Genomic DNA, 8,612 nt, shown 5'->3' on the forward strand with positions numbered 1-8,612 from the left:
ATTCATGGTAAGTGCCCTATACAGGTGTGCCATTTTTTAGTCTTTTTGTTTATTTGTTTTGAGACAAGTTCTCTCTCTGTCATCCAGGGTGGAGTACAGTGGCATGATCCTGGCTCACTGTAGCCTCGACTTCCTGGGCTCAATTGATCCTCCCACCTCAGCCTCCCAAATAGCTGGGACTACAAGGCATGCACCACCATGCCCAGCTAATTTTTGTATTTTTCTGTAGAGAAGGGTTTCACCATGTTGCCCAGGCTGGTCTCAAGCGATCCACCTGCCTCTACCTCCTGGGATTACAGGTGTGAGCCACTGTGCTTCAGCCTTTTTATCTTTAACGCTGTATACTTACTATACCTTTTCTATGTTTAGACACACAAATACTTACCATTGTGTTACACTTGCCTACAGTATTCAGTATAGTCACATGCTATACAGGTTTGTAGCGTAGGAGCAATAGGCCATATCATATAGCCTAGGTGTGTAGTAGCTATACCATTTAGGTTTTTGTAAACATATCTAATGACATATTTCTCAGAAATGTGTCACTGTCATTAAGTGACACATGATTGTACATTTAAATTGATTATTGATAATGAAGGATTTATGCCATTGTGGTTTTTGTTTTGTATATGTCTTATATATTTTTTGTTCCTAAGTTCCTCCTTTACTGGCTTATGTGTTAGATACATGTTTTCTTTCTTTCTTTCTTTTTTTTTTTTTTTTGAGGCGGAGTCTTGCACTGTTGCCCGAGCTGGAGTGCAATGACGCGATCTCGGCTCACTGCAACCTCTGCCTCCCAGGTTCAAGCGATTCTCCTGCCTCAGCTTCCCAAGTAGCTGGAATTGCAGGTGTCTGCCACCATGCCTGGCTAATTTTTTGTATTTTTTAGTAGAGATGGGGTTTCACTATGTTGGCCAGGCTGGTCGTGAACTCCTGACCTCGTGATCCACCCGCCTCAGCCTCCCAAAGTGCTGGGATTACAGGCGTGAGCCACCGTGCCCGGCACATGCTTTCTTACGTATCATTTTGAATTCTTTTTCATTTCTTTTATGAAATAACTTTTTTAGTGGTTGCTATGGGGATTACAGTTAACATCTTAATTTATACCACTCTAGTTTGTGTTGTTGTTGTTGTTGTTGTTTTTTTTTTTGGAGACAGTGTTGCCCAGGCTGGAGTGCAGTGGCACAATCTTGGCTCCCTGCAACCTCTGCCTCCTGGAGTCAAGCAATTCTCATGCCTCAGCCTCCTGAGTAGCTGGGACTATAGGCACCTGCCACCATGCCTGGCTAATTTTTTGTATTTTAGTAGAGACTGGGTTTCACATGTTGCCAAAGGTGGTCTCAAACTCCTGAGCTCAGGCATTCTGCCCACCTAAGCCTCCCAAAGTGCTGGGATTACAGGCGTGAGTCGCTGCACCCAGCCTGCTTGTTGCTGTTTTTTAAAGAGATGGAGTATTGCTGTGTTGCTCAAGCTGGAGTGCAGTGGCTATTCACAGGAACAGTCATAGTACACTGTGACCTTGAACTCCTGGGCTCAAGCATTCCTCCTGCCTCAGCCTCCCTAATAGCTGGGATTATAGGCATGCAGCACCATGCTTGGCGTTACCACTCTGGTTTGAATGAATACCAACTTGATATTTATAGTATACAAAAATTTTTCTCCTATGTAGCTCTGTCCCCGTGAAGTTATTATGTCATATTTACATTTTTTTTTTTGTTTGAGACAGAGTCTTACTCTGTCACCTAGACTAGAGTTCAGTGGCGTGATCTTGGCTCACTGCAACCTCTGCCTCCCGGTTTCAAGTGATTCTCCTGCCTCAGCCTCCTGAGTAGCTGGGATTACAGGTGTGCGCCACCACGCCCAGCTAATTTTTGTATTTTTAGTAGAGACGGGGTTTCACCGTGTTAGTCAGGCTGGTCTTGAACTCCTGACCTTGTGGTCTGCCCGCTTCGGCCTCCCAAAGTGCTGAGATTACAGGTGTGAGCCACCACGCCTGGTCCATAATTACATTTTTATACAATGTTTGCTCATCAACGTTGTCTTGTAATTACTGTTTTATGTTTTATTCATTTTCTTTGAGATGGAGTTTTATTCTTGTCATGCAGGCTGAGTGCAGTGGTGTGATCTCGGCTCACTGCAACCTCTGCCTCCCAGGTTCAAGCAATTCTCCTGCCTCAGCCTCCTGAGTAGCTGGGATTACAGATGCCCGCCACCATGCCCAGCTAATTTCTGTATTTTTAGTAGAGACAGGATTTCACCATGTTGGCCAGCTGGTCTTGAACTTCTGATCTCAAGTGATCCACCCGCATCAGCCTCCTAAAGTACTGGGATTACAGGCGTGAGCCATCACACCCAGCCCGTTTTACGTTTTTTAAATCACATAGAAAAGAGGATTTCCGTTGTCAAAAATGCATGAATAGCGACTTTTATGTTTGCCTGTGTGATTACCTTTACCAGTGTTCCTTTCCTTTTCATTTGGATTTGAGTTACTGCCTGGTGTACTTTCACTTTGCCGTGAAGGATTTTTAGCATTTCTTGTCAGGAACATTTACTCATGATGGAGTAGCCACAGTTCTACTCCCCACTTTGCTCCTGTAGATGAAGTCCCTGAGCCAAAAAACCTTCCTTATCAAAAGGACCAGGCCCAGGCCCGGCTCTGTGGCTCACGCCTATAATCCCAGCACTTTGGGAGGTCAAGGTGGGAGGATTGCTTGAGCCCAGGAGTTCAAGACCAGCTTGGGTAACATAGTGAGACTTTGTCTCTACAAAAAATTGAAAAATTAATAGGGCATGCACACCTGTAGTCCCAGCTACTTGGGAGGCTGAGGCAGGATGATCACTTGGGCCCAGGAGGTTGAGGCTACAGTGAGCTGTGATAATGCCACTGCACTCCAGCCTGGATGACAGATTGAGACCTCGTCTCTAAAATAAAATAAAATAAATAAAATCAAATCCAGGCACAGTTCCTGCTTATCCCTGAGTAGTACGTTTCAGTTTCCTGCCAGCTCTCAGAATTAAACCAGACAATTGCATCCTCCTACAGGAACTAGGGGCATAAAGCTCTCTTGATAGTGAAAAGCCTGCCTCCCAAAGCCCTTGGTTGTTCACTTATTCCCGAGTGAAATATCTCTGTGGTCTTGCCTGTTGCAGTGCCCTCCTCTCCTGGGCCATAAGTACAAGTGACTGATAAATGCTGTCAAAATCACCTATGAGGTGTTGAGTATGCTTCAGCCATCCCACGACCCAAGGGTAGGAATTCCTTCCTCACCCACAGGGTGAAGAGGAGGGGATGACAATTGGCATCATGAACAGGATGGTCCCAGGGCCCCTGGTGAGCTGTAATTAACTGTTCTTGGCAGATAACTGGCTCCATGATACAGCAAAGGCTGCCTGGGCCCAAACTGGCCATTGCTGGTGGGCTTGTGCTTTGGCCTTCATTGTTTTCACTTCTTCCCATCCTAGGTAGCTCTCACCTCCAACATGAGGATTGTTATTTGACTGTACAGTGGCATATTGTGCTCTTGGGTTTGATGTGTTCATAGGTGGTTTCTGAGGCTCCCTCCCATAGAGGCAGCAACAACACAGCACCCTAACCAGTTGGTGCTTGAGTTCAGCTTACCACGAGTCAGGCCAGATCTCTTTTGTTGCTGTGTCTACTCTGTGAACCATCACTGGCTACTTGGGGGAGCTATACAGATGTTATTTGTGATTGTGCACCCACCCCCTGGGACAGATCCGCCCTTCCTGAGGTTAGTGGAAAGGAAGAAAGAAGACCACCACTCCACGGAGAGTTAAACATGGCACCATGGATGTCTAGTGAGTGTTTTTCAGGCAAGAGTAGTGGCCTTGCCTGGCACTTGTGCTGTTGCTTCCCCTGCTTCTGTTCAGCGTGCTCTCCTGGTGTCTAAGAGCATGAAGGTGCAAATCCGTTGTAGCCCACAGCCCAGGGGCTGATGAAAAAATAGAAGGAGCATTTGGTACCAGCCTCTCCCGCTGGAGGATGTAGCTCAACTGCTTTCCCCATGCAAAACCCCTAGCCAGTGCACCTGGGCTTTGCTTAGTATGGCTGCTTACCAAGAAGCCAGAGGGCTAAGCTTGTAATGGTACAGCCTGTTGGCTCCCACCTGGGCCATAAACAAAATGACCTTCCTGGATGTGGATCCTAACCCTGGAGATATTGATTGGCCCTCCCTGTCAGAAGAGGCAGCTGCCTACAAGGTGGGCCATTGGGCCCCTGAACCTTTCCCTGTTCTTACCCAGAAGGTCCACATGGTGATGGGACAGTGACTGAAATGGAAAGCTGCAACTTATTGTGGCTAGAAATCTAAAATATTGTTTGGCAATTTATATATAGACAGCAATAAAAAAGCCCGTGTCATGGAAAAGGTGGGACTGTTGCTAAGGATAGTTTCAGTCCACCCACCACTAGGCCATGGGCATTGCAGATTTCCACTGCAGTACTTTGCTGCCTGAGCCTCCATTGCAAGAAAAATCCTCCTCTGTAGGGTCATAGGGAAAAGCCACCCTATGGCACCCTGTGGCATTGTGAGGGGGTTAATTCAAACCCAGCTTAAGCCTGAGGTTCTTAAACCCTGTGAACCAAGCATTGCCTTGCAGGGAAGGAGGAGGCCTCTCACTCTGATGATAATGATTTGAGGCTCTCTGGAGAAAGAAATCTATAAATATGAGCAGAATAAAAAGAACTTCCCCTCCTTGTCTGTATGTTTTTAGGGGAGTTTCTGAATACAAAATAGAGACTAAATAAGTATACCTCACCTTAACTGTTGTCTCTCCCAGATGCCCCATGGTCATAGCACTTACGACCTTAAAATGTACCATGGTGGACATGGAATCAGTGAGCAATAAATTAAAATGATGTCATTGGCACTTAACAACTTGGCTTAATGAAAAGAGACCTTGTGAAAACCACAGTTAAAATAATATCGGGCTGGGTACGGTGGCTCATGCCTGTAATCCCAGCACTTTGGGAGGCCGAGGCGGGTGGATCACCTGAGGTCAGGAGTTGGAGACCAGCCTGGCCAACGTGGCGAAATCCTGTCTCTACTAAAAATACAAAAATACAAAAAACAAAAACAAACAAACAAAAAAACTGGCCAGGTGTGGTGGTGCATGCCTGTAATCCCAGCTACTTGGGAGGCTGAGGCAGGAGAATCGTTTGAACCCGGGAGGCGGAGGTTGTAGTGAGCTAAGATTGCACCACTGCACTTCAGCCTGGGTGACAAGAGTGAAACTACATCTCAAAATAAATAAATAAAAAAAAATAAAAATAAGTAAAATAGTTAATATGGCCAATGTAAATTAAAACAGGGCCTTCAAGAATTAAGGCTGGGCACAGTGGCTCCCAGCATTTCAAGAGGCTGAGGCAGGCAGATTGCTTGAACTCAGGAGTTCAAGACCAGCTGGGGCACATGACAAAACCCTCTCTGTACTAAAAATACAAAAATTAGCTGGGCATGGTGGTGCACACCTGTAATCCCAGCTACTCGGGTGGCTGAGGCGTGAGAATCACTTGAACACAGGAGGTGGAGGTTGCAGTGAGTCAAGATTGCACTACTGCACTCCAGCCTGGGTGACAGAGCAAGACTCTGTCCAAAAAAAAAAAAAGAATTGAAACTTGTATGAAGGGGTGGTTATCCCACTGCACCTGCATTTAACAGCCAAACTTGGCCTCTTTAACCTGGAAAGCATGAATGTGAATAGTGCCTCATGGTGGATTACTAGAACCTTGAGGTCCTCAGACCTGATACCCAATATTATTGAAGTTACTGACTCTATCTAATAAGCAACTGGTAAATTGGTAAATATTTTCCTATTATAGATTTGGCTTGTATTACGGTTCTCTAGAGGGACAGAACTAATGGAATATATATAATATACATATATATATATATAAAATATGGGAGTTTATTAAGGATTAACTCACACAAACACAAGGTCCCACAACACGCCATCTGCAAGCTGAGGAGCAAGGAGAACCAGTCCAAGTTCCAAAACTGAAGGATTGGAGTCCAATGTTTGAGGGCAGGAAGCATCCAGCATGAGAGAAAGATGTAGGCGGGGAGGCTAGGCCAGTCTCTCTTTTCACATTTTTCTGCCTATATATATTCTAGCCTTACTCTCATCTGATTAGATTGTGCCCACCTAGATTAAGGTGGGTTTGCCTTTCCCAGCCCACTGACTCAAATGTTAATCTTCTTTGGCAACCTCCTCACAGACATGCCCAGGATCAATACTTTGTATCCTTCAATCCAATTAAGTTGACACTCAGTATTAACCATCACAGGTCCACCCGTTGTCAAGTTGAACCCATACACATCTCCTGAGATCATACATAATCTTCAAATAAAGACAATAATAAGGTCATAATTATGCCTAACATAATACAACTGTCCTTCATACAATGGGAAACGTACCAATTCCCAACCCAAATACTATTACATAAAGTTAACAATACATAAATGCTGATGTGAAGTCAATAAATCTTATGTCACATGATAAAGGGAAAGGAAATAAAATGAAGTTTTTTTTAGTACAAGTATATATATGCACAAACATGTTCTTAACAAAAGAGGGAGGAAATATGACAATTACAGTCCTCGTTTCTGCAGCTGGTCACATGGTCATAGCTGGTATTGATGACTACCTTCATCTACTACCCATTCTGTATTCCCTTTGCCTTCAGCAAGCACCTCAGTAGGTCATGGTTTTTTTCCTGGTGGAGTGACCCAAACCTTCATTCCTGAAGGGTCTGGGTCATTTGTAGTCCTGGCTGGATTGGGCTGTTGTAGTTTCCCATTGACCTAATTACAGCACTTGGTAATACCAAAAGACACCCTAATGGATCTCCTGTATTCCATGCATACTCTTCCTTTCCTCCATTGTGGAGTAGTAGACCGATTCCATCTTGATAGTCCGGGACAACCTCCTCAGGCAAGACTGTAACTCCCTTATTTTTTTGTTTTTTTTGAGAAGGAGTCTCACTCTGTCACCCAGGCTGGAGTGCAATGGCATGATCTCGGTTCACTGCAACCTCTGCCTTCTGGGTTCAAGCAATTCTCCTGCCTCAGCCTCCTGAGTAGCTGGCATTACAGGCATATGCCACCATGCCTGGCTAATTTTTGTATTTTTAGTAGAGACAGGGTTTCACCATGTTGGTCAGGCTGGTCTCGAACTCCTGACCTCATGATCCGCCCGCCTTGGCCTCCCAAAGTGCTGGGATTATAGGTGTGAGCCGCCGTGCCGGGCCCTGTAACTCCCTTCTTAGCCTGTTCGCTTAAAGGTAGAAGAAGCCCAAAGTGTCCAGGTGGCAATCTTCCAGTTTAATGGAATTGTTGGGTCTCCTGGTGGCAGTGTTCCTCCCTATGGAACTAAGACCTCTAGGCCAGCAGAATGTGATGTTGCAGGAACAGGAAGCAAAAATTTTGCTTGTGGAACACTAGGGGTGATGGTAAGTGGTGCTACTTTTACTTCCACCCCTTGATTCCTGGACCCATGAATCCTGGCTTTGGGAGAAATAGTACCATATATTGGAAGCTGATTCAGAGCATACACAGCCTTCTGGAGAACTTTGCCCCAGCCTTGCAAAATATTGTCACCTAGTTGGTGTTATATTTGTGACTTCAAAAGGCCATTCCACTGTTCTGTCAATCCAGCTGCTTCAGGATGATGGGGAACATGGTAAGATGAGTCAATTCCATGAGCATGAGCCCACTGCGGCACTTTTTTAGCCATAAAGTAAGCACCTTGGTTAGAGGACATGCTGTATGGAATACTGTGATGGTGGATAAGGCATTCTGTGAGTCCACAGATGGTAGCCTTGGCAGAAGCATTGCATGCAGGATAGGCAAACCCATATCTGGAGTAAGTGTCTATTCCAATGACAACAAACCTCTGCCCATTCCATGATGGAAGAGGTCCAATATAATCAACCTGCCACCAGGTAGCTGGCTGGTCACCTGAGGAATGGTGCCATATCAAGGGCTCAGTGTTGGTCTCTGCTGCTGGCAAATAGGGCACTCATCAGTGGCCACAGCCAGGTCAGCCTTGGTGAGTGGAAGTCCATGTTGCTGAGCCCATACATAACCTCCATTCTTGCCACCATGGCCACTTTGTTCATGGGCCCATTACGCGACGACAGGGGTGGCTGAGGAAAGAGGCTGAGTGCTGTCCACAGAACGGGTCATCCTATCCACTTGATTATTAAAATCCTCCTCTGCTGAGGTCACCTGTTGGTGAGCACTCACATGGGATACAAATATCTTCACAGTTTTTGACCACTGAGAGAGATCCAGCTACACACCTCTTTCCCAAATTTGTCACCAGTTTTCCAGTAATGCTCCTTCCAAGTCCCTGACCATCCAGCCAAACCATTGGCTACAGCCCATGAATCAATATATAATCGCACATCTGGCCATTTCTCCTTCCATGTAAAGTGCACAACCAGGTGCACTGCTCAACGTTCTGCCCACTGGGAAGATTTCCGTTCACCACTGTCCTTCAGAGATGTCCTAGAAAGGGGCCGTAGTGCTTCAGCTGTCCACTTTCAGGTGATGCCTGCATATCATGCAGAACCATCTGTGAACCAGGCCCTA

This window comes from Pongo pygmaeus, chromosome 8, assembly GCF_028885625.2.
Source record: "Pongo pygmaeus isolate AG05252 chromosome 8, NHGRI_mPonPyg2-v2.0_pri, whole genome shotgun sequence".
NCBI classification, from domain to species: Eukaryota; Metazoa; Chordata; class Mammalia; order Primates; family Hominidae; genus Pongo; species Pongo pygmaeus.